Source organism: Ovis canadensis, chromosome 26 (assembly GCF_042477335.2).
Source record: "Ovis canadensis isolate MfBH-ARS-UI-01 breed Bighorn chromosome 26, ARS-UI_OviCan_v2, whole genome shotgun sequence".
NCBI classification, from domain to species: domain Eukaryota; kingdom Metazoa; phylum Chordata; class Mammalia; order Artiodactyla; family Bovidae; genus Ovis; species Ovis canadensis.
The window spans coordinates 17,583,562-17,594,628 of record NC_091270.1 but is presented as its reverse complement, the minus strand read 5'-3'; the positions used below and the strand labels follow the sequence as shown (position 1 = coordinate 17,594,628).

Here is an 11,067-nt window from a genome sequence, read left to right as displayed (position 1 = left end):
TATCATCTGCATATCTGAGGTGGTTTCTCCCAGCAATCCTGACTCCAGTTTGTGGTTCATCCAGCCCCGTTATTTCACATGATATCCTCTGCATATAAGTTAAATAAGCAGGGTGACAATATACAGCCTTGATTTTGAAAGTCCATTGATATACATACTGGTTTAAGTGACCTTAAATCCTTAGTATATTTTCCTTTCCTGTTGGGCTTTCCCTCTCCTACAGAGTCTTACTACTTCATTTGGAAAAGATCCTTCAGCACTTATTCTGGACTGGAATCAGTATTGCTGAATTCGTTTTTTGACTGCCTGAGACATTCTTTCTCCCCTTCTATCCTGTGTGATGCTCCTACTGGGGCAGTACCCTCGCTTGCAGGTTTTCCCCTTTAGAATTTTGCAAGCATCACGCCACTCCTTTCAGGCCGCAGGTTTTCTGCACAGCAATCAGCTGAAGCCTCATGGGGACTCCCTTGTATTTGACTGCTCTCCTGTTGCTGCTTTGAACCCTCTGTAACTTTTGCCATTTTGATTATTCTGTGTCTCGGTGTGGGTATGTCTTTATGCATCTTATTTGGGAACTTCTGTGCTTCCTGTACTTGGCTTAAGGTTTGGGAAGTTTTCAGCCATAATTTCTTACATGTTATTGACCAGGGATGCATTAAAATGTGTTTTGTTACCCAAATGTTATTCACTAGACCTTTCAGTATTCACTTATATAACAAATCACTGGCCACAGGCGTTAGTTTCTGCAAAAATCCCTTGTCAGTAGCGTGTTAAAGTACACTTGACCCCCCGTTCTTTTCCTGGTGGGTAATCTCTATAATGTAAATGCTGACACAGTTTAATCCCAAGTGAAAGTGAAAGTCACTCAGTCATGTCCGACTCTGTGACCCCACAGACTGTCCATGGAATTCTCCAGGCCAGAATACTAGAGTGGGTAGCCTTTCCCTTCTCCAGGAGATCTTCCCAACCCAGGGATCAAACCCAGGTCTCCTGCATTGCCGGCGGATTCTTTACCAGCTGAGCCACAAGGGAAGCCTGTTTAATCCCATGGATCCTGTGTGTTGCTCTGGTTTGTTTCCATTTGTCTTTCTGTCTGCTGTTCTGATTGGGTGATTCCTATTCTTTCAGTTCACTTATGTGTTCTTCTGTGTCATTTAGTCTGGGATTCACTGCTTCTCGAGTGCTTTTTAATCTCAGATTTAATTACCTATTTTTGATTAGGTTGTCTTTACAGCTTCTAGCTCCTTGTTAAAATGATCTGTGCTTAGATTAGTTCTTAATTCAGCTGGCATTTTTATTACCAGCATTTTAAATTCATTGTCTCGTAGACTACCTTGGGTTCTTTATTTTCTTCAGGGTTTTTCTATCTTTCAATTGAGAGTCGTTCCTCTGTCTTCACTGTACTTACATTTCTGTATCTATGGATTTCGGTGGAAGTTACCTCTTGTGACTTTGAAGGCGTGTCCTTACATGGGAGCATCCCTGTACAGACTGTATCCAGGGTATGTTGGCCACCATCACCGTGGTGCTGGAGGAGCAGAGCCTCTGCAGGGAGTGGCCAGACTTCTCTGCTCAGAGGCCCCCACCCCGTCAGGGCCAGGGGAGTGTCTGCTCCCAGGTCAGAGTGGACGCCCTGAGGGCAGCCCGGAGCTGGCTGTTCCTTCAGGGTGTGTCTCCTGCTTCCTGCTCTGGGGCCGCTGCAGGAGCACATGGGGCCCAGGTGTGTACTGGCATCTGTGCCCCTGCTCACACGCGGCAGCGTCACGTCTCTCCCATGGTGGTTGTCCTGGATCTAGTGCAAGGCGGGGGTGTGGCATGGGTGGGGGAGGGTCAGCCCAGCTGGGAGTCGGAGGCTGTGGGTTCACCAGGCTCCCCTGCTGTCAGAGGGTTGGCTGCCTCTGCAGTGCTGAGTGCCAACAACGGCCGCCACCCATCTGCCCTCATGCCAGGCCCCTGGGCCACCTGTGTCCTCAGATTGAGCCTTTCCCTGGGACCTGGCTGCCAAGCTGTGGTGTGGAGTGTGGTGCTGGGGTGTTGCTCAGCTCAGGTTGGGGAGCCTGGCAAGGTGGCCACCGGGTGAGCTGTCTCTCCACTTTGTCCAGTGGAGCCAGCACCTGTGTGCTCCTTGTGGAAGCAGCTAGACGCCTTCAGCCCTCCTCCAGGTAGGGTCCCAGAACTCGGATGCCTGCTCTGTGGTGTGACTTGCTCACTCCTAAGGGCAAGTGTCCACTGTGCAATCTCCCTTCTTAGTCCCCTCCCTGGGGGTCCTGCACCAGTGCTTTTCTTCCCGTCCTACCTGGTTACGTGTCTACCCGACAGCCTTGGCTGTACCACAGTTCTGGTAGTCTCCAATTCGTTTTCTATGAGAACTGCTCTCCACATGAGGATGTGTCCTGATGTGTTTGTGGGAGGAGGTGACCTCCACGTTCCCCCTCCCCGTGGGTCCTGACTACACTGTGACCCTGCCCGCCCCCATCCTGTGGTTCCTTCCTTAGATCCTGTAGATCTTTTCCAGTAGTTTCTTTGCAAACTGTAGTTTTTGTCTGCCCGTGAAAGGAGGTGAGCTTCAGGTCTTCCTACTCTGCCATCTCGGGAACTCTTGCTCTCCTGTGAATACCTGCTGACTCCCCTGAAACGTAAGTACTAAGAGCCCACTACTGACCAGAAGCCTCACCAGTAACATAGTTTATTAACACATTTTCTATGTCATAATATCATACAGCATTTTTATAATAAAGTAAGCAGAGAAAATGTTTAAGACCATTAGGAAGAGGATGTTTACAAACTATGATGGGTGTTTTCAAGGTAAGGCATCTGTGAGGACGTCAATATTATGGCATAAAACAATGTAGGTGTTCTACGTGTAGTTAACACAAGACATCAAAAGCAATGTGAAAGTGCGTCTTTATTTTGCAGATGTAACGGTTCACACTCTGGCAGTGCCGAGCAGCACTGTGGTTTAGGCAGTTTGGACACAGAACACACCTGCCACTCCAGGAAGTGAAGAACACTGGGCCCCTGAAGCCACCGGCACCGGCTGTCCCGCGGGGGTTTAGGGACCCTCTGGGCTCTGGGCCCCAGCCCCAGACAGCTTACGTGCATGTCTGAAGAATAACTACAGGGAGGCCAGAGTCTTGCATCTTCCCACGCACAGAAAAGCATTGAAATGATTACCTTGAAATGTCTGGCTTTCTGTGTGATGAGCAGTAATCCTTGAATTTTTTTTTTCTTCCAGCAAAAAATGTATACACCTTGGCTCTGCTCTACCCTCCTCTGGGAGGCTGGGCTATCGAGTCCTCAGTAAGGTCCCCAAATAACCTAAAACTTGCAAGTTAAGCTGTATGTTTTTCTCTGGTCAGCGGTTTTGGTGACCACGAGCGGGCCCAGAGCAGACATCTCCCCTTCGCTAGAACTCAGCAGGGAGGCTCCTGGGCCCACTTGCCTCCCTGGGGAGTCTCCCAGGTCTCAGATCTCCTGCTATCAGCTGATCCTATCCTATTTGCTGGTGGATAAATCCCTCACTGGAGGAGGATGTTAGTTTCAAGAAGAGGTACCTGGGTTACTCTGGTTGAGAGACTCGAGGAAGGCTGAGTCAAAGACACAAGTATGGCTGGACTGGGGATTAGATGTGCGACTGATGCGTCATTTTCCCTTGAACTGGCTGCGTGAACGGGGGCTACTGGAATACAAACGAAGATGTCCCTTCTTTGGAGCAGCAAGCTGGTATGAACTGTCTTTTTCCGGTCAGTGGTGGCTTTCTTGGACAGCTGGCAAACTCATGGGAGTGGTGGAGGTAAGTCTTCACACTGGACTGCTATCTGCAGAGGGAAACCCACTCATCTGAATTAAAAGCTTGCTCGGCTGGGGACACACGGAAGGGCCAGCCAGTCTGTTCCAACCACCCACAGTGGACTTAGACTAGGGAAGGTAGAGACATGACTCTGGGCTACAGTCTACAATTCCAACCAGCAGGCTGGCCCACCCTGGGATCATCACTAGTGATTTTTATCTCAACAAACAGTCAGTCTGTTGATCAGACAGTCTGAATGCAATGCTTACTGATATTTAGATGCTCCTAAAGAGGAAATGATAAACTTTTATAGGAAATCAACCAAAAAATACAGTAACCAGACTTTGTCAAAGCTGCCTCTTCCTCTGCTCCTGCCTCAAGTCCTCCCCGTCCTGAACTGCCTGATTCCTTCTCTCCCCATCACCTTGCCTCCTGCTCCCATCCCCCAGTAAAAGAGGATGTACAGTCAGAAGTAATTACATCCCCTTTAAGGCAGAACCTACACAGGAAGAGGTGAGCTGCTGTCTGCGCTTACAGACACAACCCGGACTCCAGCAAAATTCAGGGCTTTGGCGAGAGGGCTTCCCAATCCTAGTCGGGACCTACTTGGATTTGTAAAGGAATTTAAGGTAAACATCCCAAACTGTGAGCCTGGGTTTGCAGATCTGTACCCATTAATGCAGCTCTTCCCTTCTGAAAGTAAAGCGAGGGAAAGGAGAGACAAAGCAGAGTGGAAACACCTCTCAATCAATTTCGGTTCCCATGGTTCACAGGTTCAAAGCGAATGCAATTAACTAATAAATTACTCATCTCCAAGTCTTTCCCCCCAAGCTGTAGCCTGGACAAAGATTCAGCAGTGCAAACACAGAAAAGATGAATCCTGGATTATGAGGTTTGAGAGCTTTCAAACACTATTCTGGCACGATACCTGAATGTCTTCTAACAGTCAAAATGATTCTTTGCTTAACTCCATGGTTTTAGAAGGTGTCACTGAGGAGCTGAAATAAAAAATACAACTTAGGTTGATCAGCATTACATAAAATGCCCTTACCATGCAGGCTAACCAACTTTTCAAAAATACTGAGAGAGAAAATACATCTATAAACATTGTACTTTCGATTGTACCAATGAAGTAATCAAGGTCAGGCTACAATTAATAAATCCCCATTCAGTCCTCGACTGACAAAGGAACCTAACACTTGCTTTTACTGTGGATTTAAGAAGAAAAAGTCATTAGAGAAGGAACTGTGGAAAATGAGGAGAGATTTTAAAGCAGACTAGATCTCAGGGCAGAATCCAGAGTTAGACAAGAACAAGGCTGCTCCACGGGAACACTGGGAGTCTTTCCTCTTTAACACATGGGGAGAAGTAGAAAAAACACAGGGGAAAACAGTTAAAGCCCTAACAGAAAGGAGGGGGGCAGCTTTTCAGGTTTAAACCTGACCAATATCGGAGGCTTCTTTCTGCCCGAAGGGCGGTGCTTAATGCAAATGGTGGGGTCTTAATGTGCCTGTTGAGGCTCTTTAGAATTTTCCTTAGTACAAAGCACCCTGTTCACCCGCTAGAAAGAGATTAGAAACTTATGAAGGCCAGGCTCCCCTTCCTCCTAAGGGGAAGCATGTTCTTAGACCTGAAAGACGAGACTCTATGTGACCCATGATCAGGTGACGCAGGGGAAGATCTCTGGGCTGAGAACCGTGAGAGTTACAGGCACGTGACCCTCCTGACAAGGAGAACGCATTCCCACTGCAACAACCAGAGACAAGGCCCCGCCCGATACTCGTCAGTACCCGTGGAGGGAGGAAGCCACAGAGGAGCGAAAGCTTTGCCGCCGGCTCACATTGAGAAGGGCCGGTTGCACCACCCCTGTGGCTCTCTCCGCCAGTTAATGCCCAGATGGGTCAAGGTCGGGCTGCAGCGACGCTGCCTCACTGCTCGCTGAGCTGTGCTGCCAGCCCCAGCCCTCGCTGCCCTTGTCACTGGGACGGTGGCCCCTCGGCGCAGTCTCTGCGGCGCTGTTCAGCGTCTCCACTTGGGACAGACGGCAGCACAGCGCTGCAGGGTGGACCCAGGTGACCCATCATCTCCTCCCAGGTCCGCTGGGATACGACGTGCAGGTGATTTGCTGTCGGGTTCAGAGACAGCCTGTGCTGCAGAAGCCAGCTTCAAAGGGACGGAGTGTCCCGGGAAAACGATGGTCTCTCAGGCTGATGTGACGGGTCATCAGAAGGACTGTTAGTTGGCAGTGGAGACACCGGCCTTCGCTACACCCGAGACACACGCAGACCAGGGGCTTTGCAGGCTGCTGCAGGAGCTGGGTTCCAAAGCTGTCTTCAGCGGCCCCACTATCACGCGACTCCCTTAGACAAGGCCCAGCTGAGCCTCCTTGGGAGAAAAAGCATTCTGAAGCCACGGAGACCCCAAAACACTTCCTGGCAAAGGCCCTGGCCTTGGGGCACGCCAACATTACTCGCCCTTCTATTCTCTCTGCGCCTGGAAACAGAGGCGCCACACTAGGAGCCCTAACCCAGTGGCAGCGCACCTCGCGCCGAGCAGCTGGGCATCGCCGCCAGCAGTCGGCTTCAGCAGCCAAGGACCGCTGCGCGCGGCCACAGAGGGGGCGGCCTCAGGCCACATTCTCACCACCGAGGTCTCCCACTCCGTGAAGGCCTAAGCTCTCGTCACACACATCACCCAAGCCCACTGCGTTCTCCTGAGGTGGTCTTGCTCTCACCGAAATTCTCCACGGGTGTAACAAACAGCCCAGCACCGGCTCCCAGAAAGCAGCAGACATCAGCAACGAAAACCCTTTGTCTCCTGGGACTGACCTTCAAGGAAGCCCGACAGACAGTTCCGATCTCAGGTTACTCGCTCGCTGTGGTTCGTGTCTGCGAGAACCTCGTGGAGGGGCGGGCTGCAGCGTTTGTTTCTCCTGTGCTGTCCTGGAAAACAGTTTTGTTTGAAGTCTCCTCGTTCAACAGGCTGAGGTAACAGCACTGATAAGAACCTGCCCGTGTGCACAGCAAGTCTGCTGGTACTGATAGACGCCGCCGCCTTCTGGGGGACAGGACATTCAGCAACCTGAGAGGGCCTGTTCACAACGGTAAACGTGAGCAGCATTTCTGGAGGCGGCTCTGCCTCCAGAGCACTTGCTGCTATGGTGGCATCACAGGCCGACTCTGCAGCAGTGACCACGTGGCCAAGGCCACACTGGCCTCCCAGCAGCTGTCCTGACAGGCTGCTCAGGGGCAGCACCCAAGAAGGGGCCTGGACACACGGGGAAGGCTGAACTCAAGTCAAGGGCTGGGGATACGCCCAGACAGGAAGCCTCTCCTTCTGCATGAGCCTCAGTATCCTCATGAGCTGCCTCACTGGCACCCAGGTAAGACGGTATCGTGGGGAAAAACAATTGCAAAGGCTTTTACAGTAGCCTGCTAACACCAGAAAATTAAGCTGGGTGTCTTATAAAAAGTGTCAGTATATTACTATTTCCCTTAAAGAGAGGTGACCAGAAGTCTCCCGGTTGCACCTAATGGAACCTGAAGGTAGTAGGGCGCTGGTCTTCGGCCCTGACCTCTGCCAGGATGGCTGGGAAGATGTAACTCAGGATTCCCTAGGGCTCAAGGCCACCTGTATGTTAATTTAGAGATGACTCCGCAGATTTACCGAGTGAGCTGTGTTCCCCTGGTACGACCTTTCAGCGTCTATTTTTCATGCCTTCAGTAGAACTGGAAGATATACATGCCCACATCAAAGCCTTAACAGAACTCACCCAAAAGGCCTTAAATGATTAATCAGGCTATCAGCCTACTGAATTGAGGCCGCTACAGTGAGAAAAGTGGTTATCTCAAAATCACAGGACCCTGGATATCCTTACAGCACCTCAAGGAGGCACCAGCGCTGTAATTCAAACCGAACACTGTGTTTCTTACCAGAAAGATCCTCTAATGGGCTACGTTTAATGACGCACGTGAAAATGAGGCTCCTGTCCTAAGTCGTCCACTTCCTAGTCTTCATGATCCTTTCCGGGAGCTGGTTTGGTTCTGGAATCTCATGGCTTAAATCCCTACTTATGACTTTATTCATGTTATTACCTGCATGCTATCTTCTCTCTTGTGTTACCCAGTGTGTAATCAGGCCTTTAACAAAATTCATGCTACCTAAGTCTTGAGGCGGTCAATCAGACATATAGACAACTCTATACCGAATACTGTACTAGGGCAACTCTAGATGCAGGAAGAAACTGGGGAGAATACCTCCTGGGTCATAACTGACGAGTTAAGACAGCCAACGCAGAGAATTTCAGGTCATCTATCGGCAGGCCTAAACCAAAGCAGCACATTGGCCTCTTCTCGTCTGACCCAGGCACGAGACCTCCTGGCACCACGGGGCAGTGGACGGAGAATGCTGCGGCCATCAGCCACGCGGCTGGCCCGGCAGAGTCCGCGGGCTCGGCAGGGAGACGACAGGAAGGAGCCGTGCTCTGGGCCCAGCCTCCGCCCGTGCAGGTGCGACCTCCCTGCGCCCACGTGCCTGCGTCTTTTCATCACGGAAAAGCACGGCCATCACGGACCTCGGTGCCGGTTTTGTGACTAGCAGGGATGTCCTCCTTCCCTTTCAGAGCAGCCTCCCAGGCTGTTCTCAGTGAGGCGCCCACGTCTACGACTCAGCTCACACCTCCGGTTGCGGGTTCTTCAGGCGCCAGCAGCGGAGACCCTAATGAATGAGTGGTACATTTCTTACGGCAGAGTGTTACAGCCACATTCCTAACACAGTGCTGAAAACACGGCTACACAAAAAGACACTTCCCTGTGACGGGTGGAACCCAGCCTCTCCAACTACGAGAGGAACACTAACACTTTCTTAATTTTAAACAACTCACCTTGAGCCTGTCTACACGTTTCGTGCATTTATGACATTCCTGACTTGTTTCAATGTTTCTGGGCTATGTGGTTTGTCAGAGATTTTTCAAACTGTTGCAAATCTCAAAAAAAAAAAAAAAAGTCCAGGATATTTACTGAATAAAATCTACCTCTAAGTGGACCCAAGGGTCACTTGTATGTGTCGAGGTGAGGAGAGCGTCTCTACAGACTCGTGGATGACGACATGGGCTCTGTCCTTGCTGCCTGGCAGGTGAGAAGGGAGCGCCCCAGCCCGCTGTCAGCGAGCCAGACCTGGGTGACGGCAGGCGCAGGGCAGAGCGGTGTCCGTAAGGCGCCCACCGCGGGCCACCCGAAGAGCACGTGCCGTGGTGCTCGCGCCTGAACGCTCACCCTCTGTCTTCCAGGGAGGCTTCTTAGAGACCGTGAGCAGGAGGGCGCTGTGGGCTGGGTTGCTCTTGGTGTTCAGAACAGAAAGCTCTCAAGTAAAACTCACGTATGAATTTGAATCAGTTCCCTTCAGTTTCACTGAGCCTGAGCGAGTTAAGGGTACTTGGTAGGGAAATTAGGAGTCTGAAGTTACCATATACAGACCACTATGTAAAACAACCAGGACCTGCTGTGTAGTGCAGAGAACCACACCGAATGTCCTGTAAGAGTCCATAAGGAGAAAGACTGGAAAAGGACAGATGTAGGTGCGTGTATGACTGGATCACCGTGCTGCACAGCTCACACAACACAGACGGAACTTCAGTAAGCAATGCCATTGGTCCTTAATAAACAAAAACAGGACCTTGTAGGGTCCTTCCATCTAGGTTGGGGACAGTCCGATAAATGCCTTGTCCAGTGTGCACAGTCTTATTCAAACAGACTGCTGTGATAAGCTGCTGTTGTAGCCACGCGTTCCGGGAAACAAACTCACTCAGAAGGACAACGCAGATAGTGGAGCGCAGTTTATTACACCGCAGGCCCCAGGCAGTCTCCTCTTAGCCAAGGACCCCGACCAGTTTTTGTGAAAACCTTATATACTTGAGTGTACTTGCTCAAACCACCTCCCCAAATTCCTTGAAACTAGTCTGGACAAGGTAAAAGAGAGATATGATCAACGTTAACCCATGATTCATGTGTCACAGGACTAGATAAACAGTGCATATTTATTAATAGGCCTGTGGTCATATCCTGATAAACATAATGGAACTTACCACTTTGTTCTCTTACAGAGATCATTAGCATATTCTTTTAGGCAATGGAGGGTCCAAGTCCTGAGGCTCTTTTATCCAGGGGGTCTGGTTTTCCAGTGGTGTGCCATTTCTATAGACGCGGGCTCAAAGTTCAGAGTCCACTGGGAGCGTGACCACACGTGTAGCCTGATGTTCGCAGCCTGGCCTAAGGTGGAGTCCAGCTCTGTCTGTTTCCTCCTTCATGCCCCCCTCTTGATGCTCTTAATTCATATTATGAGCATCACTCCTAGGGATATACTGCACCCTGGCTCTCCAACCGCCAATTTGGGAGAATGGCATCAACCTTCGGGTTACAAAGTTCATAATACATTGTAAAATTCAGGGTCCACAAAGCAGAGCTATCAAGGCAACAATAACAGCGGTAAATATAGTTTTCCACCAATCACCCGTCACCCAAAATAGGACTGAATTCCAGAAAGGGGTGTTTTTGTTTTACCTGGTTTTTCCTGTCATCTAAAGCAGTCGATCCATTGCCAGATAAGTCAGGAAGGCATACACAACATTCAACCCTAATTACAGCACAGGCCCCTCCTTGAGCAGCCGTATGTCCAAAGCCATTCTATTTTGAATTCCCGCTTTTCTCATTTGGATTTGCTCTTCATTTAAGGCTTGGGTGGCTTTTGTTCTATCTAGGAGGGCCTGTTTTGTGAAATTAGTCAAGGGCTCTACTTTAATCATAATATCTGTTGTCCCGATAGAGGGCACGAATGAGGCAGCAATATACTCACACCACTGAAACACAGATCTTGTCCACCTAGCACGTAAATAAGGTAGATTTTCCGGGGCTTGTGGGTTAGGCTTTTGTTCCACTGGCATTTATATCAAATGTAACCCTATGACCCGAGTCTACTCACTGTAGGTCTGGATTACACCCAGAGAGCAGGGAGAGATTATGCTTGTGTCCCAGGAAAGAGTAGACTGGTTTAAAATCTCCTTGGCGGAGCAGTGACAGCCACCAGGGAAGCCCATCCGTCATAGACGGAGGCAGAGCCCCACACACCCAACGGCTGGAGGTACTGTGAAGTCCGCATAGGAATGGGCACGTTATGAGGCCAAGCAGCAGGAGTTAATTATGCGGCTTCATCCTCAAGGGCCTCGTCCAGGATCTTCTTTTCCTTCTTGTTAAGCATGGTCTTAGTCTCTCGAGGGTCAGCGG

At 50.2% G+C, this 11,067-nt stretch overlaps 1 long non-coding RNA gene across 2 annotated transcripts; it reads right to left on the bottom strand.

Moving 5' to 3' along the window:
• Window positions 1-2,887: 2,887 nt before the first annotated feature.
• LOC138431033 (uncharacterized) lies at window positions 2,888-10,445 on the bottom strand. 2 transcript variants are annotated; one of them, XR_011253505.1, is made up of 5 exons: window positions 9,873-10,445; window positions 8,047-8,506; window positions 6,619-6,732; window positions 4,719-4,788; window positions 2,888-3,818 (listed from the first exon to the last, which is right to left on the bottom strand). It is a non-coding gene; the product is annotated as an uncharacterized lncRNA (long non-coding RNA). The 2 variants fall into 2 exon arrangements; XR_011253506.1 differs by having other exon boundaries at window positions 8,364-8,506; window positions 9,873-10,380.
• Window positions 10,446-11,067: the final 622 nt, after the last annotated feature.